Source organism: Acipenser ruthenus, chromosome 3, assembly GCF_902713425.1.
Source record: "Acipenser ruthenus chromosome 3, fAciRut3.2 maternal haplotype, whole genome shotgun sequence".
In the NCBI taxonomy this organism is placed as follows: domain Eukaryota; kingdom Metazoa; phylum Chordata; class Actinopteri; order Acipenseriformes; family Acipenseridae; genus Acipenser; species Acipenser ruthenus.
In genome coordinates this window covers 100441294-100466849 of record NC_081191.1, presented here as the reverse complement: position 1 = coordinate 100466849, position 25556 = coordinate 100441294, and positions in this window count along the sequence as shown.

The window sequence follows — 25556 nt, the reverse complement described above, 5'->3', positions numbered from 1 at the left end:
AACATTTAAAAATATATATTTAATATCAAAAGGATAAAAGGTAAGCCAAATAACACCGTGTAACAAATTTTTTTTTTTTTTAGTTCCTGGGTAGTAAGTGTTATTTCCTAATTGCTTATGCCTCAAAAGTATAGAAAATGGCTATTATTCCCCACAAACTTTGCTTTTGTGACCAGGACAGTGATATTTTGAAATTTACCTATTTCCAATGAGAAAACAGGCGAATTTGTGTCTTCGTTCACATAAAGTCAGAAAAATACAACATATGAATCCAAATTAACATGTATTTATACTAAAGTAATACAAAAATGACTACAAAAGATTTAGAAGTGAGTAGTTTTTTTCGAGATTTACGATTATACTGTAAATCACTTTCACGAATCAGCCCCCAAATGTAGTCTCCCATCATGTTCTCGTTATACTGTCCTTCATTGACAGCTCATCCAGGAGCCTCAAAGCCCTGCTGCTCCATAATGGTAACAAGTACCCGTCTCTTCCCCTGGCTCACTCGGTGCACCTCAAAGAGGATTACAACAGCATCAAGACCTTGCTGGACGTCTTGAAGTATGATGAGTACGGCTGGGACCCCCGGAAGGTGCTGATGCCACCACTGCACATCAAACTGAGCCTCATGAAACAATTTGTCAGAGCTCTAGATAAGGAGTCGGCAGCCTTCAAGTACCTTCAAGACTTCTTCCCTAAGCTGTCTGAGGCAAAGGTCAAAGCCAGTGTCTTTGTCGGACCACAGATAAAGAAGATCCTGGAGTGCAATGAATTCCTCAAGAACCTCACTAGTAAGGAGAAAGCGGCTTGGAACAGCTTTGTCGCAGTGGTTCTGGGCTTCCTGGGCAATCACAAGGCCGAAAACTATGTGGAGCTGGTTGAGACTGGTGAAGAACTATGGCACAATGGGCTGTAGGATGCCCCTCAAAGTCCATATCCTTGATGCTCATCTTGATAAATTCAAGGAGAACATGGGAGCGTATTCGGAGGAGCAAGGCGAGTGCTTCCACCAGGATATACTGGACTTTGAACGCCACTACTAAGGACAGTATAACGAGAACATGATGGGAGACTACATTTGGGGGCTGATTCGTGAAAGTGATTTACAGTATAATCGTAAATCTCGAAAAACTACTCACTTCTAAATCTTTTGTAGTCATTTTTGTATTACTTTAGTATAAATACATGTTAATTTGGATTCATATGTTGTTTTTTTCTGACTTTATGTGAACTTTATTTCAAAATATCACTGTCCTGGTCACAAAAGCAAAGTTTGTGGGGAATAATAGCCATTTTCTATACTTTTGAGGCATAAGCAATTAGGAAATAACACTTACTACCCAGGAACAAAAATTGTGTTACATAGTGTAATCACTAATTAAATTTGCATTAGTTTGTTTCTATATGATGAGATTGATATGCAGTAATTGTGTAAAGAAACCGAGGGACCGGATTGTTTTGTGTTGAGTAATTAAAACGTTTTATTATTTAATTTATACCTAAAAACTTCAACTTTTTCAACGGTAATTTTCAACAGTAATTACAGGAAACATGTCTACATTTAATTATTATTGATGGGACACTAATGCTTAGTAATAACTGTCAGTCCAGCCCAGCTCATCAACAATTCCGTATGCAGCCATGCTCGGAATCTCCATGGATTGAGTTTAATCTACAACACTCCAAATGGTTTACAGCAAAGACAGCACGAGAAGCCCCTTGAGTTTGAGCCCCAGCCGTGTGTTCAATTCTCTCAACATTTCTAAGGTTTCTCTAGTAATTTTCTGCCGTGAATCGATGTCTCTGATAATTAGCCTGGAAGTCCTATTTGGAGATTCTCTTGGGCCCCTGTTGTGTTAAACAAGATGTAAGATATAGATGTAGGATTCAGTAGTTTGTCAATCATTCCTGCCCATTTCCCAGGATAATTGAGAAGATTTCTGAATGAGTGCTGCTGTTCTGCATCCTTTCTTCATCTACAATAGAATACTACAACATTGTAACTTTCGGTGACGTACTTTACCAACAGATTAAATGAAAGTACATTCGTTTTCATGTAATGGTGCTTGCCATCAAAGTGACAGTGATAATCCCGGTGTACAAGATGATGTTCCTCAAATACATGCCAGTGGAAAGACTGACAGGGCACATGCTGTTAAAGCAAAAAGCCTTCTGGTATATCAGGCTGCAAATCTCTTACAACCTGTTTTAAAATAACTAACTGCTAATGATACATGTAGCAAATCTTAATAACTAATTTCTGAGATACTTTCAAAGGGGGTAGAAACAAGGACATTCTATCTAAAGATTCTTACTCAGAATCTAAAAAAGCTTGCTCTAAAGGCAAATCCAGTTCTTGAAAGATCTCTGTATGAAAAGAAAAATGAGTTTCATGAAACAGCAAAACAATAATAATTAGATCCTGAGACTGCTGTTATCACGAGGAGAATGTTCCATCTTCCCTGCTCTGATATTTTGTTCTTTTTCAGTAGAAAGTATTATGCAGAGGCTTTGTAAGTCACAGCTTGTGTTATTCGAGCTGAGATTGATTTGTTCCTGGGTCCTTTATGTAAGACTGGTGTCTCATTAGTGAAGGGGAATCTTCATGCAAAATATTTCTTAAATCTCCTTGCCAATCCCATAGGGACTAAGGAATACCGGTAGGAAGAGCACAGGACAGCAGCATCCTTTTCCTTTAAATCACTATGAAAGATAAATAAGAAGTAGCTTCTTGCCTCAAAGCCCAACTATGCTACTATCTTCAAACACCCTAGAAGAAATCTCACTTTGCCTATGTTTTTGGGATTCACAAGTTTTATCTAGTAAACTTCCCATGCTAAGAAATTTAATAGTTTTCTTATACTGTATGTTTTTAGTCTGCAGCATGTTGTTGATTTGTAATAAATCATGTAACCAGTAAAGGATAATTCTTACCTACTGTACATTGCCATTCACAAAATGGTAAATACTGTACTTAAGTTTCAATCAGGAAGCACATATGATAGATTATTTAGTAAAGCTTAGACTAATCAAAATTATACATATTTTCACACTACATTCTTTGCCTTTTGAGGTACCCCTGCCCATAAATTATGTTGCAAATAAGTGGAGAGGCTGACTGTAGGGAAGCCATGAGCAGGGGGGCAGGATAACTGCTCTCCCCATGAGACAAAGCCAAAAAGCAGGTGAAGGCTGGGGAGGCGAGGCGAGCTCTGATGCACAGCAGGGACAAAACGAATTGAGGTAAGATATAAATCGTTTCCTTGCCGACCATTGGACACATTGTTTATCGAAAGACAAATAAGACAAATAAGACTAATAAGATACTAGCTGTTCAACTGAACGTTTTGTTCTGAGTATTCAAAGTCCCTAAAATATGCTTGATGTTTACATGATTTGATCTAATGTTAAAAGTGAGCTCTCTGTCTGAACCACCGCTTTGCTTAATTTACCACATGATTTCAATGAAAGATGTTAGGGTTACAATTAAAAGGGATTTAGCTAACAAAATAATTATATTAATATATTTTCCATTGCATGCACTTCAATTCAGATGTCATGCTTTAATATGAAAATACATGTTTGCGATATCAAAGGTTACTGCCTATCCAGCTATCCGTAAATAATAAGAGAATGCTATTTGGCAGTGGAACATTGCAGTGCATCTAACACATGTGACTCATTGTTGTTACTGTTAAGTTATTCAGAAATGATTATGCATTAGAAGTCTCAGGCTGCAGTGAGCCTATCTCTGATACAATTGTATCTTTTGACACCATATGGCTGTATATACTCTGCGATTTATTCCTGCTGGGGCCAAATCAGGAATTATTGGCATTTGCACAACTCCACTGACACTGATGTAATTAGTTTAGAGTTCCCTGTGTAGTAAAGAATATTTTAGTATCTATCAGTACCAGCACTACGTATGTGTCATATAAAGCCACTGGAGGTCTACATAAATGAACCCTTCAAAGCAGATTACTGTAGACTTGTGCACCGTTTGGTGTGAAAAGATGCTGAAAAAGCACCTCATGATTCAAGGTCATGCCTCTCCCAGAGGATACCCTCTTGAAGCTGTCCCAAAGAGGAGACGAGAAGAAGACTATGATTTCCAAAGACACTGTTCTTCTTTCCGGGCCCAGCAGCCATTTCTGTAATTGTAACAAGGTGGCGACCCAGCAGTGGTGCCAGAACTTCCATAATAGGCCAGCTAAGTCACATGACTCCCATCTCCCACACAACTGTCTGATTCAGTCAGCAGTCTTCCTGATGCAATGAAAAGAGCATTGGGAAATTCTTCTATTACCAACTATTTATTTAAGAAGGTTAAAAATGCTAACGAAGACGACAGCAAGAGTGCATCGACTACGACTGTGGACACAAACACAAACAAAGCACCTCCCGGAATGGCAGTTAACCACAAAGACACAACAAGTAAAGCATTCTGACAAGATGGAGAAAGACACTTTGTGGAAGTACCTGTAGAAAATAGATAAATGCATTCCCTATTGTATGTGTTACTGGAAGTGCAGTATACAAATACAGTGTAAATTTGAATGATGATTCTTGTTTAAGAAAATCAATATTTTAGTGGCATTCCGGTACCTTCAGATATAGGACTACACCGCTGAGAACCAGCGACCATGAGCTTCTTAACCGCAGCACAAAAGAGGTATTCTTCTTTGCATAAGCAGTTAGAGAGCATTTAAACACCAGCAGGGGTCAGAATTTGCAATGGTTGTCCTTCAGACAGCAATGCCCATTACAAGCAAAATGCAACAGAAACTGTAGGTAATGTGGATTGGCCATATGTTAAAGTATAGAGTCATGGCTGACAGGAACACATACACTGTTGATTAACACATGGACATAGTGTTCATGTATGCAAATCATGGACAAAGTACTTATATTATAGTGCTGTAGAGGCCGTCCAATAAGATGATCCAGAAAGGGTAAAGCAGGGTTCCGTTGCCGTGCCAGGCCAATGGTGGAGCTCAAGTTCTGTATATTTTATGAATCGCCCTGTGTATCATTATGTGGCTGCTTTATGAAAAATAAAATAAAAACATATCACCAGAAAGGGATACACATGGTGGTGAGATCTTTTGAAAAAAATGGTAGCGCAGATGCAATTCCTGTCCTCTCGCAAACTGCGAGTTAGTAAATGGTAAGACTATACAAATTCACAATTTCAAAAGGGGACAGAAATTGCAGCTACAGGTGGCCATTGCTTTCAAACAAAATCACTGCATACCAATCCCTGCAGTAAAATTGACTGATATTTTTGCTAGAATACTTAGTAAAGAAGAAACAAGAAAAACAACAGAACATGATAGAGAAATCTCTCAATCAGGTAATTCGGTACTGGTATCCATTTTTTTTAAAAGAAAAGAACAGCTGCACATCTTTAATTGGCCAGCTACGTTGGCTCTAATGCACACGGTTTTGTCTGTAAAGTGTTCTGCCAGCCGCAGTACAGAACTAACACATGAGAGGATAGGAGGAGCTTTTGTAAAAGACAACAGAGCCTTAGAAAAAATGACAAAAAACGTAAATACAGTTGTGTTTTTATTAAACCCCAAATACTGACAGACATCTCAATAGTGTTTATGAACTGGCCCCTACCACTAAAGTCACTGAATAGACATGATTCCAATCGAATCACTTCCTGCAGTCCTCAGACTTGCCCTCTGTGCTCAGACTAGTGACAGTGAAACAACCTAATAAAACAATGTAAACAGACTATTTTAGCAGGAACTCTCTCCCAGTTATTAATGTGACAGTGCACTCCCATACTGGATGATGCTGAGGTATACCCACCAAGCCTGAGAACCTTGTCTTCCATTGAGTTGCACTGAAGGCCATTCAGGGAAAAGGCTTTGCTGTCTTCAGGAATGAAAGATGGTAATTTTATAAGTACTGGCAGCGTATCTCTCCAGAAGCAAGTAAACAGTGGAGAAAAACCAACATGCGCTGGATAGGAATGTGCTGTATGCAAAGCATTTGGCTTCATACACCTGCCACTGTTTATTTTGAAACGTGTGCCTCTTTGAAAAAGCACAGGCTGTTAAGAAAAAGAGTGATACAGAAGTGTGTTTCTGATGAACTTAAAAACCCAGCACAATCACGTTTAGTGGCGCAGTGACAGCACCCAGCCAATCAATGCTGAGTAGATTGGGGAATTTGCTATCCAATCAGAGCCAGGCAACAATCCCTTGAAGAGACAGAATGTTCTTACGTCACCACAAGGCTCAGAGTTTGAATGTAGACGTGGCAATAATGTCCAGCAGCAGCAGCACAGAGCAAGAAAAAACAGAGCAGCAAGTGGTAGGTCACTCTCCGAGAGACTACGTAAACCATGACACAGGAGATTGCTATATTTATATCTGTTAACATTCATTTGTCCACTACTTCTGGTCCTGGCTGTTATCTATTACCTACATTATTGCTTTTTTTTTTGGTTCTGTGTCATAATGTGTGGTTTATGTATTCTCTCCCAATGGCCTGTCTTGTATGTGCTGACTAGGTCCACACGCTGTACTAAAATTCTTCAAATATTTTCTTTATGTACCACACTTTTTGTTTAAATAAACCAATTTAGCCTAACTATGTTGTTTCTTTTGTAAAGCATTATTGAACATAATATTACATACCTGATTTACCCTTCCTCTCAATGGATTAAATTATAGTAATAGCAAGCATATTATCCATACTTATTAGGGGTCTACTTAAATCGCGGAGAATTTACATATTTTTCCCAGGTAGGTTATGGAATAAAATTAGGATTTTGCGGACCTGTTTAAACATGAAATAAACCTAAGTAGATTATATTTCAGAGCACTATAAAAGCCTAAAAATAGCGGTACTTGCTTCCTTACTAAAGTGGAGTGCTGTCATTTGTTAAAGACAAGCATGCAACATCCCCCAGTTGTCGACATTCTCTGTCTGTGTTGTCAGACTGCATCCACTGAATTGGTTGGAAGTGTAAGGCAACGCTTTGCCAACTTATACTGATGTGGAAATCGATCAGAAACAGTCCCAAAACTCGGTTACCCTCAAGGGCATCTAACATTCTTTAATAAAGGCTGTATATGCAGCACATTCATTGACATGTTATTTGTCCCATGCAGAAACAATTCCTTTCAATATAGACATTACCTTGTATTTGTCAGCACCTCTGTTTAAACTTAAGAAGCCACCACACATTCCATATTTTATTCCTTTGTCCTGGTGATGTATTTCGAGCTTGTAACACATCTTCATATCAAAATCTCCACTTCCATATTGGTAAATTTCAGTTTTCGCTTCGAGCATCCTCATCACCATGGCTAGTACCAGGCTGAAGTCTTTGTGTACCATTCATTTTCTATTGGCATGTGTCGCCTATACACGCAGGGTTGACCCAAATCCGCTATTTATTGTGTGAGGTGTGTAATTCTCCACCACTAATTGCGGTGAGGGGTATTTAAATTGGTTGATTGCGGAATCGCCTGCTTCACCTAATTAGTCTTATAAAATAGGTCGTTATTTTGACTTTGAGTGTGGTCGTACTGAACACGCACAGTACGTGGCTTTTTGCGGTTGGTCTTTCCCCTTTATAAATTTGAGCCTGAGTGTTTTTACTGTACGTTCAAAACACTCTACTTGTCAATTGGTTGGTTCTGAAGACAGCGCCTCCAAATGGATGCCTGGTAGTTGGCCCCAAGGGTGTGCAGAAAGAGACATGGTGGAAGCTGACTTGACTCCATTTCTCCTCGCTTGGCACAGAAAAGTTGATAGTGCAGTTCATTGACTGCACTGGTGCGGATAGTTGGCATGAAGAGGTGGCAGGTGAACTGCAGCACTTTCTTAAACAGTTCTGAAGAGACTTCCCATGACTGGGCATGTTGACTGAAGGCATCCTGATAGGTCTTCTAAGCTGTTTCAGGCCACTCAACTTCCCACAACCTCCAAAAGTGCTCACAGTGTCACAGCCTGTGAAGTCATGTAATCCAATTAGGGCATTACAGACACTGGCTCCCACTGAACTTGCCAGTTTGCCAATGTCGAGGAACCTGGTGCGGTTCTGTGTTCCACACTTCAGGTACATGGAGCAGGTTATGTCACTCTCAAAGCCAAGGCACAGTATCAGCACATCTGTGTCTTCAGCAGTAATTACTATAGCATTTAACAGCATGCAAGTGTCTGCTTCTTCTTGTGTAGACCTCAGCTCGATGACGTCTTCACAATGGGCTCTGGTGATCTTGTAGCAGACCTCCTCACTTGTTGCATAAAGTGACTTGCCCTGTAACCTCTTGTGGCAATGTGCCCCGTCCCTGTGTGCATTTGTGTGTTTTGTGTTGCGTGCGTGTGTTAATGTTGGTGTATAGTCGTTGGTACACGGGATATAAACGGGTCTGTGTTTCACATGTATTTAAAAAGTGTAGATTTGTATTTAGGCACGGGATTGCACATCACGCACGTGCATTTAAAATATAATATGTGAACACGGGGTTTCACGTAATGAATTCACGTGCTGGGATTCAAGTGAATAATTAATTAGTAATTGAATCCCAGCACAAACAGTATAAATAGATGCACGTTTAGTCACTCGTGGGGTAGGTGTTCGGGAGTGGAGAACGGGTGTGGAGAAGGAGAGTTAAAATAAGAGAAAAGATCGTAAATATAATAGTTGTTTGTACTCACCGTGTTTGTTTGTCTCCGTGCACCGTTTGTTAAGTGTTTAGTCCGTTTTGTTTATATGTTTCTTTTGGCTACCAGTGCCGTGTCCTGTTTTTGTCTGTTCAAACCTTTTATTTTCTGTGCTGTTTTATTAAATGCTGAGCGAAACCATTCGCTCAGCTCCACCAAAACCCCAAATCTCTGTCTGTTTGTGTTCCTGTTTCTGGTCTGACGCCACCCACTCTGGCCGTCTTTGTGACACGTGGTGTCATCGTGGGATAATAGCGCCTCCAAGCGTCAGACCAGGAGAGGGGGTTTTGTGAAAAAAAAAAAAAAAAAAAATAGTAAAGCGAGGATGGGAAGAAAGAGCTGCAGGAAGCAGCAGAAGCAGCAGCAGCAACAACAACAGCTGCAGCCCTCATCCTGCATGCCGGGCTGGGAGGAGGACAGCCACAACGGGGCAGTAGCCACCCCTCTACCCCCACTGCCACCGGGTTCCCCACCGTCCCGGGAAATATGGGACTGGCTGGTGCACCCCGAGGGGAACTTCGCCAGTGACCTCCCCATGGTTATTCACGCACTGCAGATGCGAGATGGGAAACGATGGGAGGACTGGGAGCAACAGCACAACCCGGCATCCGTTCGTGACCTCACCATTGTGGTGCTGGGTTACCTAGCTGCAGACATGGGAGGGATGCCTTCCAGTGAGCAAGAGGGAGAGGAGCAGTCGCTGCCCTCTCCAGTACCTGAGCGGGAGGAGCCTGAGCGTCCACAGCCCGAGTGGGAGGAGCCTGAGCGTCCACAGCCCGAGTGGGAGGAGCCTGAGCGTCCACAGCCCGAGTGGGAGGAGCCTGAGCGTCCACAGCCCGAGTGGGAGGAGCCTGAGCGTCCACAGCCCGAGTGGGAGGAGCCCGAACGTCCTACGCCTGAGTGGGAGGAGCCCGAACGTCCTACGCCTGAGTGGGAGGAGCCCGAACGTCCTACGCCTGAGTGGGAGGAGCCCGAACGTCCTACGCCTGAGTGGGGGGAGCCCGAACGTCCACAGCCCAAGAGGGGGGAGTCGGTGCGTCCACAGCCCAAAAGGGAGGAGTCGGTGCGTCCACAGCCCAAAAGGGAGGAGTCGGTGCGTCCACAGCCCAAAAGGGAGGAGTCGGTGCGTCCACAGCCCAAAGGGAGGCAAGTCGGGGCTTCCACAGCCCTGGGACCCAAGCCACCAGCAGAGGGAAAATGCCTGCTGGTTCAGCCCCAAGGGCCGGAAGGGGAGGAGTTACAGGCCCAACCCCCTGGAAATTTTTGGGGGGGAGAGGGGCAGGAGGCTGGTGTCCCCCAGCAGCCTCTATTCATGCTGCTGAAGGCAGCACGGCGCGCACCAGCCCAGCCGCCACAGCGGAGGGAGCCAGCGCCGCCAGGAGCAGAGGAGCTGCCTCTGCCTCCGCCACCTCCACCGCTTCCTCCACTAGGAGCAGAGGAGCAGGAGCTGCCTCTGCCTCCACCACCGCCAGGAGCAGAGGAGCAGGAGCTGCCTCTGCCTCCACCACTTCCAGGAGCAGAGGAGCAGGAGCTGCCTCTGCCTCCACCACCTCCAGGAGCAGAGGAGCAGGAGCTGCCTCTGCCTCCACCACCTCCAGGAGCAGAGGAGCAGGAGCTGCCTCTGCCTCCACCACCTCCAGGAGCAGAGGAGCTGGAGCTGCCTCTGCCTCCACCACCGCCAGGAGCAGAGGAGCTGGAGCTGCCTCTGCCTCCACCACCGCCAGGAGCAGAGGAGCTGGAGCTGCCTCTGCCTCCACCACCGCCAGGAGCAGAGGAGCTGGAGCTGCCTCTGCCTCCGCCACCGCCCGGAGCAGAGGAGCAGGAGCTGCCTCTGCTGCCCGTACCTCCGCAGGGAGTACGGTGGCCGGAGCCCCAGAAAGGGGAGCTGCCGGCCACGAAGAAGGGGGACGAGGTCTGGAGACCACTTTCCCCAGCAGCAGTTTCGCTGCAGGAGTTCTTGTGGCCGGAGCCCCACAGGAGGGAGCTGCCGGCTACGAAGAAGGGGGAGGTCGGGGGACCACCTGCCCCCGCAGCTTTTTCGCTGCAGGATGGGACCAACAGGCTGTCAGCCGTGCCACTACCGGCAGGGGTGCTGACAGCATTGCCAGCCAAGGGCCCACTGAAGCCTCCCTTCCCAGCCCGAGACTTTGTCCTGGACTGCTGGATTTTTAAGGGGGGAGGTGGCCGTTGAGGCCATGTGTGCTGCGCACAAGGGGGGGTATATGTGGCAATGTGCCCCGTCCCTGTGTGCATTTGTGTGTTTTGTGTTGCGTGCGTGTGTTAATGTTGGTGTATAGTCGTTGGTACACGGGATATAAACGGGTCTGTGTTTCACATGTATTTAAAAAGTGTAGATTTGTATTTAGGCACGGGATTGCACATCACGCACGTGCATTTAAAATATAATATGTGAACACGGGGTTTCACGTAATGAATTCACGTGCTGGGATTCAAGTGAATAATTAATTAGTAATTGAATCCCAGCACAAACAGTATAAATAGATGCACGTTTAGTCACTCGTGGGGTAGGTGTTCGGGAGTGGAAAACGGGTGTGGAGAAGGAGAGTTAAAATAAGAGAAAAGATCATAAATATAATAGTTGTTTGTACTCACCGTGTTTGTTTGTCTCCGTGCACCGTTTGTTAAGTGTTTAGTCCGTTTTGTTTATATGTTTCTTTTGGCTACCAGTGCCGTGTCCTGTTTTTGTCTGTTCAAACCTTTTATTTTCTGTGCTGTTTTATTAAATGCTGAGCGAAACCATTCGCTCAGCTCCACCAAAACCCCAAATCTCTGTCTGTTTGTGTTCCTGTTTCTGGTCTGACGCCACCCACTCTGGCCGTCTTTGTGACACCTCTCCATGTACTTCGGCAGCTTCCATTGTGCCACCAAGAAATTAATGAGATCAGACTTGTTGGAGGAGCTGCACAGAAACCTTCTCCATTGCTGAATCTTGTAAGCTGGTGCAATGTTTTTGAACTGAAGGCTGGTGCTTGACCCTCAATTACATCTCTCAGCATCTTTGATGGATGTCTTCCTGTAAACGGAAACACCAAATCAATCCTCTGACTCTGTGCACCCTCATGCAGTATAAGAGACAGGGTAGATTCTGCCAGCTCTGCAAATGTCTTGTCATTGCCCTTCATCTTCTGCACCAAGCTCATTCCACTAGTGATGCAGGTTGATGGGCCAGGGATGTCTTCTGCTGGAGAAACGGTTTTCTCCAACTCCCTAGCAAGTGCAATCTTGTTCGTCTTGTGTAGGGATCCATCGCCATTTGCAAGTGCCCATGGCAAAGGTCCCAGCGGGTGAGCTAGGGTGTCTCTCATGTGCAGCTGTCTACTTTGGGCAACAAGGACCATCTGTCCAAACAGGTTTCTGTCAGCATTGAGGACAACTTCCTTAGCTTGACCTTTACCACTGGTCTTCTTTCTGTTTACGTGGGAGAATGTTTTCAATTTCTGTTTTGCTATCTTGTCATGGAATTTCAGAATTGGTGGATATTCTTCTAGGTGCTTCTTGAAATTCTGATACTCTTCTTCTCCAACTTTATGAGCTCTGAGAAGACCCCTGGCCACATCAATACCAGTGGATAAGCTTAGCAACTCAGCCTGATCATGGTGCATTGGATTCAGCCAGCTGTTTTCTATCAGGTCAACTAGGGATTGGGCATCAGCCTTGTCTTTCTTAATTCTGGACTGTTGGAGATCTGGATGAGTCAGCTGGGTGTTGCTCTGGCCTATCATGTCTCTTAACTGCCTGAGATACATGCTCCTGTACTCTGATGTTCCGCCTGGTGTGTCTTTGTTCACTGTTTCCTCAATCGTCTGGTCAACAGGGATTCGCCCAAAGGGGTTTTGGGGCCTAAGCTGTACCGAAAAGCCACCTTGCATGAAGTAGGCATGTACGTCTGGGTGTTCGATGGGCAGCTGGGTCATCTGGGCATAGTAGTATGGGAGGTAGCAGGCATAATTTAGTCTGTCATAGGCAAAGCACCTTGGGATCATTGCACGGATAGATGCCAGGTGCAGCATCCAGTCCCCCTCTTGTAATGCTTGAATCAGGCCCAGCAGGATCTCCACAATATCCAGATAGGACATCCAAAATGTTGACAGACTTCCATTTTCACATCTCAGATAATTGAGGTAGTCCTCAAAGAGCTCCATAATCCTTGCACATGAATGCTTCTCAAGGACCTCCTTCAGTGAAGCTTTGGAGACATCTTGGCACAGGTTGCTGATGCTTTTCAGCATTTCATCCATGTGGACCTTGTCATCAATGTGGTTGTCTTATAACCATGAGAGGAAACCCTGCCATGTCAGCCTCATGAGTGCTTCGTACACCAGCTTGTGAAGTCGGACTGCATGGTTGTACTTGCGACCTTCCATCACCCCAGCAACTGAGCCTTCTGCAATTACACCAGACTCAATGCACTTTGGAACCGCTTCCTGATGATAGAGAGCAATGTGCATGATCTCTTGGTCGAGAGTGTTTTATACTGTGTAGTGTTTTGGGCGTCCTACACTGGTGATAGTGAAGGGGCTACAGGCTGTTCAGATAAGTCAGACGCATGCAGATCAGTAGCTGGCATTTCTTGACTAAACTCATTCTCAAGGAAATTGGAGTCCAAATCAAAACAACAATAGAAATAGGAAATTATTTCAGACATTTTAAATTTGCAATTTTTTTTATAAAACACGTATCGTATCAGTGGCAGCATTGTTTGAAGTACCGAAGCGCAGCTCCGTCCTGAATTTCACTGGATTGGAATGTAAGCAAAGACACATTCAAAACTAGCCCTGGTAAGCATGTTATTCCACTTCTGTTATTCCACATATCTTATACCACGCTAGATATACCCACGCTTGCGGTATAAACAATTGAACTGCTTCAACAGGCTGTGGAATGGAAAGTGAAAGATCCATTTTGGCAGGGTGACCACATTAACATCAAGGACATCTGATCCGTTTTTAAATACCCTGCAGTTCCTGGAAGGAAAATATGTAACCATTCCTTCCCATAAGCAGTTCCTCCCATGAGAAGAGTTGATGTTCAAAGCTACTGTAGAATCAAAGTATAATGGACAGAAACCTTTACCCTAGAACAAGTGCTGTTAGAAATAATATCAGTTTAAGTTCTGTCTTCTGGCTTTATTCGTTCATGCATCCATTTATTTAATCGACACTATCATCATTCAGCCAGCTTTAGGACGACACACGCCTGAGGTAAATCAAAGGTTGTGACACTGCTATACCTGTACTTTATAATGGCTATTTTGATTTAATCCAGTCCTCTGAGTTCGTCAAATATTTTACAGTTAATTATGTATATTGCAGTATAATGTGCCAAATGCAAATAAATACATGACCATTATCACCCATTGTGGATGTATAATTTTTGATAAAACTATTGGGCCCTGGCTATTAATATCAAAGGAATAAACACATTGTGAAACAACTTGGTTGTTACACTTTTTTATTTTTATAACACTGTTTTATGTTTTGTTTTTATGAGGGGAAATGTGTTAAACAAAAGTCTCAAGATGCTGCTTGAAATAGAAACAGTGTTAATATATTAATGTAAAATGGATCAGCCAGCCACTGATACTTACAAAAGGCAGATTTCTCAGGAGAGTATGCATGATGGAATTGCCAGTTTGAAACAAAGCACAACTCATAAAGCCTTAGTTCTGGATGACACCAATTCCAGGATATTAAACAGGCAACTGAAGCACGTCATGCCCCATTAAACATACTGTTTAATCTGTTGTGCTTCATTAACTGCTACTGGCCAAGTAGTCCAGACAGAAAATGCAAAGGCTGGTTTCCAGTCTCCAAGATTCAGTAACTTTTTTTTTTTTTGTATCAGATGCAGCATACATAACGTGACCATCACTGATCATCACAGCCAATCACATTCTACATAAGATGGCCTCTATTAAGATCTAGTTAAGTAGACCACAGTGGCTTGAGGGGATGACTAGGTCCATTTCCTAACATGTATTGCTTGCTGTAGCATTAATGGCATTATTCACATGTTGTCTTTTTTTTGCGAATTAAGAGATTTTTTTTTTTTTTACACAATCACAAGGCTTCTTGGATCTCAGCCACAGTGATTATTTGATATGACCTTGGTGCTTCCAACCCATGTCTCCAGAGATAAATATAAAATATGAGTCAGCTCAGCTGGACCACCTAGCCCACTAGACATCTCAAAAGTTCACAAGTTTATTCAAATCAATATTGAGTATTTCAGAGTCCATTTCTTCATCAGTTCTTCTTCACATTAACAGTCTTCAGATCATTCCACCGTGTAACAATTTATTTTTTTTTGGTTCCTGGGTAGTAAGTGTTATTTCCTAATTGCTAATGCCTCAAAAGTATAGAAAATGGCTATTATTCCCCACAAACTTTGCTTTTGTGACCAGGACAGTGATATTTTGAAATTTACCTATTTTCCAGAACATTCCAGATAGATTCAGTGCTGAGTAAACTTGGAGTAACTTCTAGAACTTTCTAGTAATATAAATAGTAGTATAAATACAGGGGCCTTAAGCCCACCAGTTCAGTTTAGTTCCAGCTGCCTAAGTGGATACATATCTGCATTTTTCTGAGATGGCATCAAGGTCATAGGAGACTTCAAAATGGTGGCATTCCTGATGGGTCCCTGTCACAAAGACGGCCAGAGTGGGTTGCGTCAGACCAGAAAGGATTTCAAACACAGACACGGTGGTTGTGATGAGCTGAGTGCAATGGCTGCACTCAGCGTTTAATAACAAAATAAAAGGTTTAAACAACGGAATACAAAACAGGACACGGCACTTGACGCCAAAATAAACAGACAGACAAAACGGACTAACACTTAACAAACGGTGCACGGAGACACAAACAAACACGGTGAGTACAAACACTTCTAGATTATTATTTTCCTTTACTTTACGTTCTCCTTCTCTCTCACCCGTTCTCCACTCTCGAACACCCAACCCTGACTGACTAAAAATGTGCCTATTTATACTGTTGTGCTGGGATTCAATTACTAATTAATTATTCACTTGAATCCCAGCACGTGAATTAATTCTGTGCAACCCCGTGCTCACATATTACATTTAACCAGCACGTGAAGTGATTTGTGCCCTCCTCGTGCCTAAATACAAATCTACACTTTTTAAATACACGTGAAACACAGACCCGTTTATATCCCGTGTACCAATCTATACACCAACATTAACATACGCACGCATACATACAACATAGAACACACAAATGCACACAGGGGCGGGGCACTTTGCCACATATACCCCCCCTTGTGCGCAGCACACATGGCCTCAACGGCCACCTCCCCCCTTAAATGCCCAGCAGTCCAGGCCAAAGTCTCGGGCTGGGAAGGGAGGCTTTAGTGGGCCCATGGCTGGCCATGCTGTCAGCACCCCTGCCGGTAGTGGCACGGCTGACAGCATGCTGGTTTGCTCCTGCAGCGAAACTGCTGCTGGGGAGAGTGGTCTCCTGACCTCTCCCCCTGTCTTTGTAGCCGGTAGCTCCCTTTGGTGGGGCTCCGACCACAGTACTACCGGCAGCGAAGAAGCTGCAGTGGGAGCAGGTCTCCGGACCTCCCCCACGATCTCCGGCAGCGAAACTGCTGCAGTGGGAGCAGGTCTCCAGACCTCCCCCATGATCTCCGGCAGCGAAACTGCTGCAGTGGGAGCAGGTCTCCAGACCTCCCACACGATCTCCGGCAGCGAAACTGCTGCAGTGGGAGCAGGTCTCCTGACCTCCCCCACGATCTCCGGCAGCGAAACTGCTGCTGGGGTTGGTGGTCTCGAGACCTCCTCCCCCTTCTTCGTGGCCGGCAGCTCCCCTTTCTGGGGCTCCAGCCACCGTACTCCCTGCGGAGGTACGGGCAGCAGAGGCAGCTCCTGCTCCTCTGCTCCGGGCGGTGGCGGAGGCAGAGGCAGCTCCAGCTCCTCTGCTCCTGGCGGTGGTGGAGGCAGAGGTAGCTCCAGCTCCTCTGCTCCTGGCGGTGGTGGAGGCAGAGGCAGCTCCAGCTCCTCTGCTCCGGGCGGTGGCAGAGGCAGCTCCAGCTCCTCTGCTCCTGGCGGTGGTGGAACCAGCAGGTATTCACCCTCTGCTGGTGGAGGTGGGACCAGCAGGTATTCACCCTCTGCTGGTGGAGGTGGGAGGGGCAAGCAGTCCTCCCACTGCGGTGGAGGTGGAACCAGCAGGTATTCACCCTCTGCTGGTGGAGGTGGCGGAGGTAGAGGCGATGGGGCTGATGCTGGCCACTCAGAGGGAGGCTGTGGCGGTGCTGGCTCCCTCTGCTGTGGCGGCTGGGCATGTGCGCGCCGTGCTGCCTTCAACAGCATAGCTAGAGGCTGCTGGGGGACACCAGCATCCTGCCCTTCTCCCCCCAAAAAATTTTCAGGGGGTTGAGCCTGTAACTCCTCCCCTTCTGGCTCTTGGGACGGCACCAGCAGGTATTCACCCTCTGCTGGTGGAGGTGGGACCAGCAGGCATTCTCCCTCTGCTGGCAGCTTGGGTCCTACGGCTGTGGAAGCCCCGACTTCCCTCTTTTTGGGCTGTGGACGCACCGACTCCTCCCTTTTGGGCTGTGGACGCACCGACTCCTCCCTTTTGGGCTGTGGACGCACCGACTCCTCCCTTTTGGGCTGTGGACGTACCGACTCCTCCCTTTTGGGCTGTGGACGCACCGACTCCTCCCTTTTGGGCTGTGGACGTTCGGGCTCCCCCCACTCAGGCGTAGGACGTTCGGGCTCCTCCCACTCAGGCGTAGGGCGTTCGGGCTCCTCCCACTCAGGCGTAGGACGTTCGGGCTCCTCCCACTAAGGCGTAGGACGTTCGGGCTCCTCCCACTCAGGCGTAGGACGTTCGGGCTCCTCCCGCTTGGGCTGTGGACGCTCAGGCTCCTCCCATTTGGGCTGTGGACGCTCAGGCTCCTCCCACTCGGGCTGTGGACGCTCAGGCTCCTCCCATTTGGGCTGTGGACGCTCAGGCTCCTCCCATTTGGGCTGTGGACGCTCAGGCTCCTCCCATTTGGGCTGTGGACGCTCAGGCTCCTCCCATTTGGGCTGTGGACGCTCAGGCTCCTCCCGCTTGGGCTGTGGACGCTCAGGCTCCTCCCGCTTGGGCTGTGGACGCTCAGGCTCCTCCTGCTTGGGCTGTGGACGCTCAGGCTCCTCCCCATAACTGCGGAAGGGACAGTTGACGAACAGGTGATCCTGGTCGCAGAGGAGGCACCCCGGCGATGGCTTGTTACATCGCCGTGGATGCCTGGCCCTTAGGCGGCACTCCTCCCCCCTGTCCTTCACCTCTTTATCCGTCTCTGCCTCCCGCTTGGGCTGTGAAGGCAAAACCAGCAGGCATTCACCCTCTGCTGGTGGAGATGGGGACAGCAGGTACTCACCCTCTGCTGGTGGAGATGGGGACAGCAGGTACTCACCCTCTGCTGGTGGAGATGGGGACAGCAGGTACTCCTCTGCTGGTGGTCCTGCTACCTGGGCTGCTGTTTCGTTTATGGTTGCCTCCAGGTAGCTGAGGACAAACTCCACACCTTCCTCCAAGGTGTTTGGGGTGTGTTCCTCCTGATATGCCTCCCATCTCTCACTGTCCATCATCCACAGGGCCCGGACGACTATGGGCAGAGACTGGGCCTCCAGCCCAGCATTCTCCAGGAACCAGCCCCGTAGTTTGATGGCGTCTTCTGCCATTGACTTTTTTTTTTTTTTTCCCCCAAAAACAATATTTGTAATCCTTTTTTTTTTTTTTTTTTTTTTTTTTTTTTAATCCAGACCCCTCCTGGTCTGACGCTTGGAGGCGCGGCTATCCCACGATGACACCACGTGTCACAAAGACGGCCAGAGTGGGTTGCGTCAGACCAGAAAGGATTTCAAACACAGACACGGTGGTTGTGATGAGCTGAGTGCAATGGCTGCACTCAGCGTTTAATAACAAAATAAAAGGTTTAAACAACGGAATACAAAACAGGACACGGCACTTGACGCCAAAATAAACAGACAGACAAAACGGACTAACACTTAACAAACGGTGCACGGAGACACAAACAAACACGGTGAGTACAAACACTTCTAGATTATTATTTTCCTTTACTTTACGTTCTCCTTCTCTCTCACCCGTTCTCCACTCTCGAACACCCAACCCTGACTGACTAAAAATGTGCCTATTTATACTGTTGTGCTGGGATTCAATTACTAATTAATTATTCACTTGAATCCCAGCACGTGAATTAATTCTGTGCAACCCCGTGCTCACATATTACATTTAACCAGCACGTGAAGTGATTTGTGCCCTCCTCGTGCCTAAATACAAATCTACACTTTTTAAATACACGTGAAACACAGACCCGTTTATATCCCGTGTACCAATCTATACACCAACATTAACATACGCACGCATACATACAACATAGAACACACAAATGCACACAGGGGCGGGGCACTTTGCCACAGTCCCCAAGGCGGTTTTACCAAGTTTCCCTGCTGTCTTTGCCTTTGGGAGAGCAGGGACACCAAGGCGCACTACCACAGGCGGGACTGGCCACAGCGGACCGAGTTCTCTGTGGGGAGGAACAACGTCAAGTGGGAGCCACTGGTGGACCCCCGGAAGGTGCTGATGCCACCACTGCACATCAAATTGGGCCTTATGAAAAAATTTGTCAGAGCACTAGATAAGGAGTCGGCAGCCTTCAAGTACCTTCAAGACTTCTTCCCTAAGCTGTCTGAGGCAAAGGTCAAAGCCGGTGTCTTCGTCGGACCACAGATAAAGAAGATCCTGGAGTGCAATGAATTCCCCAAGAAGCTCACTAGTAAGGAGAAAGCGGCTTGGAACAGCTTTGTCGCAGTGGTTCGGGGTTTCCTGGGCAATCACAAGGCCGAAAACTATGTGGAGCTGGTTTAGACTCTGGTGAAGAACTACGGCACAATGGGCTGTAGGATGTCCCTCAAAGTCCATATCCTTGATGCTCATCTTGATAAATTCAAGGAGAACATGGGATCGTACTCGGAGGAGCAAGGCGAGCGCTTCCACCAGGATATACTGGACTTTGAACGGCGCTACCAAGGACAGTATAATGAGAACATGATGGGAGACTACATTTGGGGGCTGATTCGTGAAAGTGATTTACAGTATAATCGTAAATCTCGAAAAACTACTCACTTCTAAATCTTTTGTAGTCATTTTTGTATTACTTTAGTATAAATACATGTTAATTTGGATTCATATGTTGTTTTTTTCTAACGAAAAGACACAAATTCGCCCGTTTTTCTCATTGGAAATAGGTAAATTTCAAAATATCACTGTCCTGGTCACAAAAGCAAAGTTTGTGGGGAATAATAGCCATTTTCTATATTTTTGAGGCATAAGCAATTAGGAAATAACACTTACTACCCAGGAACAAAAATTGTGTTACATAGTGTTCTTGTACAGGTTTTTTCAATTAACAGCTTTGTTTTGACTTCCTAAGTTTGATCCTTCCAAGCTTTGCACTCTGGTTTGTTATCTTAAGGATCACTGTTAAGTAACTTGATCTTCTACAGAAGCATTGAATCAGCTTGTATCCTGCACTGCACCCTGCACTATATATATATATATATATATATATATATATATATATATATATATATATTGTTAAATAAGGATAACTGAACAGTATAGCTAGTTGTAATATATTCCACAAAGCGAGAAAACCCATTTGTGCAATGCTTAACTCCATACAGCTTCATACGAACAGTCTTCAGTTTAACTACGACTTATATCTTCTTAAATTCTTATGCAGTTACAACTCTCCTATTTTTTATGTATGTTTGTATTTCTGACTCTATGTATGATTTTAAAGCATATCTGTATGGTCTATAATATAGCTACATTATTCAGATATGCCTAGAACCAGCTGTACTGTATTTGCTCTAGCTACAAACTAACTGTGTCACCTGTCCCTCTGTCCTTTTTTTTTTACAGTTTTCTTTCAAACTCAAATTTAACAATACTGCCTGAACCAGTATTGTTAAATACCAGCATGCCATATTACAAAACATAAATTATGTAGGCATTACTAAAATAACGGTGGAGGATGAGCCCTCATTGTATAACATGTATATGAGACTTTTTCTTTAGTGCGCCTCAGAATATCGTTCCATCTTTTCTTAATCTCCTCCACCGTTCTTACAATAATCCCTACACTCTAGAAGTAAAGGCTCTCGTTAGAACCTTGGTTTGCCACTGAGGGGAGACCTTTTTAGGTGCTTCTAAGAACCTTTTTTTACATGGATTCTATATTCTCTATTTGCAGACTTACTTTTTTGTCATGTAAGCTATGAAACATGTATTGCAAAACAATAAGGTATTATAAACCACAATTTGCAAACTGACTTGATCAGAAGGGTTAAAAATCGCTGTGTTGTCCCATTTCACTCTGGTTACAGCCTTGCGGTCATTCCGATTGTTATCTGGAAACATACATTGATTCAGCTCACTAGTACATTAAATACTTTCTCAAAGGGGGTAATGCTTGTTCTGGGCACATGGGAGCATGAGAGGCAGTACCTGTAGTTTTGTACATATTGTATGCCTCACACTGTTTAACCCACTGCTCTACCTCATTACCCCCACCAGGCCAGAAAAACCTTCTTCGAACCTTCTCTCTCAATTTGGCTACCCCCAGATGACCACCTGTTATATAGTTATGCAAGGACTGCAGGGCTACTGGTACTAATGACCTTGGTAACAGCACCTGATATGCCAACGTCGAATTAGTTGGGCCCTCTATACACCTCTTCAAGATGCCATCTTGGATAGTCAATTGCTGCCACACTCCCAGAAATTTGCGTAATTCATACTGGATGCGCTTCCAATATTGGGTGCAGTTCCAGTTGTTATTTATTTCTTAGCAGACGCCCTTATCCAAGGCGACAATTGTTACAAGATAGCACATTATTTTTTACACATTATTATTATTTTATTTTTTTACATACAATTACCCATTTATACAGTTGGGTTTTTACTGGAGCAATCGAGGTAAAGTACCTTGTTCAAGGGTACAGCAGCAGTGTCCCCCACCTGGGATTGAACCCACGACCCTCTGGTCAAGAGTCCAGAGCCCTGAGTCAAGAGTCCAGCCCTTCTCTCTTCAGCTGCATCAAATGTTGCAACTCGGGATCTTGAGTCTGAGCCACGCATATGTCTCCCACCTCATCTACTTCTCAGTCAATCTCTTCGGGTATGGCTGCGTGGACTGGGACCACAACAACATCTGGTGGTCGGCGAGACAAGGCGTCTGCGTTATTATGTAGACGGCCTGGATGATGGATAATGGAATATTGAAAGGGGGTCAATCGCTCCAACCATTGAGCCACCAGGCCTTCTGGCTCCTTAAAGTTGTGCAGCCATCGCAGGGACCCAAGGTAACAATTCTGGGAACAAAGGCATTATACTTTTCAGTAAAGGAGGGGACTGGTCCTATTATCCCCTCCTGCGCCTGTGCATCCCCACTGATCTCCTCTCGCTCGCTTCCTAACCTGCTCTTAAATACTTCTGCTGCCCCTGTTTAACAAGGTAACAATAATATAATCAAGCGTCCAAACAATACCTACAAAACATGACCATTGTACACCAGCCCAGACATTACAGTACTACTCCGGTAACAGCACAAAGTAACAGAGACCGGCTTCAAGGTTCTACTAAAAAGGCCATAAACCGCGTTTGAAATGAATCCGTGTCGAAGCACAATCTGTTAAAATTAAAGTAAAGGTCCGCCAGGTAAAATAATCCCTGAATTAATTGAATATATATATATATATATATATATATATATATATATATATATATATATATATATATTTTAAATGTTAGTGTTATTTATTTTAAAAAATATAGTCCCCTACTTGTGGTATAAACAGAATGCTGAATGATCGTTCACGGTACACATTTTTTAATTGCAGCAGGACGCCCTTAACCACTCGCCCCTGGTGGCACTCATGATTTACTGGGGTATCCTCCTGCAGTGAATAAAAAACACATAACATGAACAATCACTCAGCATCCTCTATATCTAATGCATAGGAGCTTTCCTTCAGATGGACTTCTGTCCTTAATAAGTATCAAGTGATGTCACAGTTCAAAGACTCTTTTCACCTCAGTGAATGGTTCAGTTCTGATCTGGGATACCATTGTAAATAATCAGTTATTGACACGTACAATAAACTTGACTAGAAACATTGTTTGTGAAGCCATGTTCTACTGGAGAACCAGGCTGCCAGTAAAGGAGAGAGGAGGCCAAAAGAAAGTAAAGAAAAACAAAACAATACTGTATAGAAAAAAGTTTTGATCCCTTGTAGTTTGGTAACTGTCGATATCATATGAGAGGGATTATAGGGATGTAGAATATCCAAATTATGTTAAACTGCATCACTCTGCAGAATCTTCTAATTCCCATACTCTTAATCCCTATAGAAATAGTATTAGTAAATAGAAATAGTCAAAGGCAAAGTGTGCAAGGAGAGACAAATCGATTTCAGATTTGTCGATTCCTTTTTTATTTAAATGGTTGCTGCCAATTGCTTTTTCATTTACAGATAGTGTGCAAGGAGAGACTAATAGATTTAAGATTTGTGATGGCTTTTTCAGAGGTTTCAGTTTGCATGAAGATAAAATAGATCAGATCAGTTTAAGTAGTTTTAGCCATCTCAAAAACATTTTAGCCACCCCAGGAACGTGACTATTCACACTATACATAGAAAAATTACATGAAAGCTTTAAGTAGTTTTACCCGCCTCAAAATATAATAACTCTCCTGTAGCCCAGGAATCACCCTTTATATACAGTTACATATATATATATATATATATATATATATATATATATATATATATATATATATGTATAGTGTGATTAGTCATTTTCCTGAGGTGGCTAAAACTACTTAAAGCTGATTTAAGTAGTTTTTCGCTTCATGTTAACTGAAACCTCTGAAACAGCAATCGCAAATCTTAAATAAACAAAACAAAATGAAACCTTTGATAATTGTGTGCAACTTTAGAGTATATGAGGAAATGGATAATGCTGAATGGATTAACACCAAAGACTTTGTTTACTATGCCTATATTTATAGTAACCATGCCACTGTATTAGACCTGTCTACCTGATTAGATTCACCATCGTCCTGAAATAGAGATTAGGGCTGTAGATAAAAATGCAAGTAATTCCCTAAAACATGTTTTAAGTTGTTAAGTACTAATGGAATAAAACAAGTTAATTGCACAGCACTAAAACCTTTATTTACACTTGTCTACACAATTATTGAGCACCAATCAATAGGCCTGATTTAACCTCTGATCAAACACAACAAAAAAATACCTCCCAGTATACACAGCAGTAGAAAATTCAGACAGCGTGATTGGCTCTTCAGGTAGGGATAAGGAAAGGTCACTTTAGTACAGCCTCGATAAGACAGTACAGTAAAAATGTCAGCACCCCAGGTGTAAGGAAAATGTTGCCTCCAAGCAGCTTTTACATCATTCAATGGAGTAGTTAATTGCCATTGATTGGAAGTCAATTGTATATATGAAGGCAAACGAAAGCAAGGCAACTTTTCCTTTTTAAATGAACACATTTTAAAATGTCTTTTAATTAACATGTTGCAGGGCACTAAACCTGCATATTTGCACAGCCCTAATAGAGATGCAAACTAGACTGGTTATGTGATGTGATCCCTGCAGTCCTATAAAGCTAATTCAGTGTTTTAAGCATCATTAGAGCTCAAATACACCCAACAATGCTACACTTTTATTATAATAGTGACGGCTAATTTCAAGACGATAATGCACCACATTGTGCACAGATAGTTTAAAGAGTACAAGAGAGACTTCAGGCCACCCCATCACTGTATCTAGATCCAATAGTGCATGCTTGGAAGAACTTGAACAATACATTAGTCATTGTGCTCCTCTGACTCCCTCTCTTCATCAAGTGCACAGAACCTTTGTATTGTGTCAAGGCTGTCATCAAGGCATCCGGATATTACATGTACTAATTAAGTGGCCAGTTAGCAATTGTAAAAGATATATTTAAAGCATTCTGTTCGGATAAGAGTGAAGAAATGCCCCTGCTACCTGAGTCATTTTTGGGGCAAGCATAAAATAACATCTGGGAGCATGCTCATTCTATTCTGGTCCTGCCTATGCCAAATTTTATAGCAAGATAATGGACTGAGTATCAAGGAGGTGGAATGACTCACTCAGTGCAGACTGAGTCATCATGGCTATTGGATGAGGCTGGATTCCAAACCAGAATCCGGTTGCATATTTTAACTGTAGTATAGAAGATAAACTTTACATGCAGTGGCAATTTATACAGCTGTGTCCATAAGTACTGAGACCATTTAATAATTTCAGTACTAATTGATATCTTCATTTCTCCATTAGTTTATGGTTGTAAGCAACAAGCAATAAATGTGGATTTTGATTAAACATCAAAGTTCTTGGTCTGTATCCCCAATTATCACCAGTTTTATTTTTATTTCTTAGCAGACGCCCTTAATCCACTCAAACTTGTAAATGAGGCTTCTGTCTCAATGGCTGCTTTCTGTTATTAATCCACACCAAAAAACTTTAATAATTTGAAAATAACTGATATTCATTGTTTTTATTTTTGAATACTGTTTTGTCAAGTAAAGTTATGTCATTGTATGTGAATTATTATGTAAACCAACACAGCTAAATTACTGTATAAACAGTAATTAATGTACAATCGAAAAGATACACAAGTTAAACAAAATAAGCTATTACTATTGTAACTATATTTGTGCACTATTCTTACAAGTTGTGTACTAAACACACC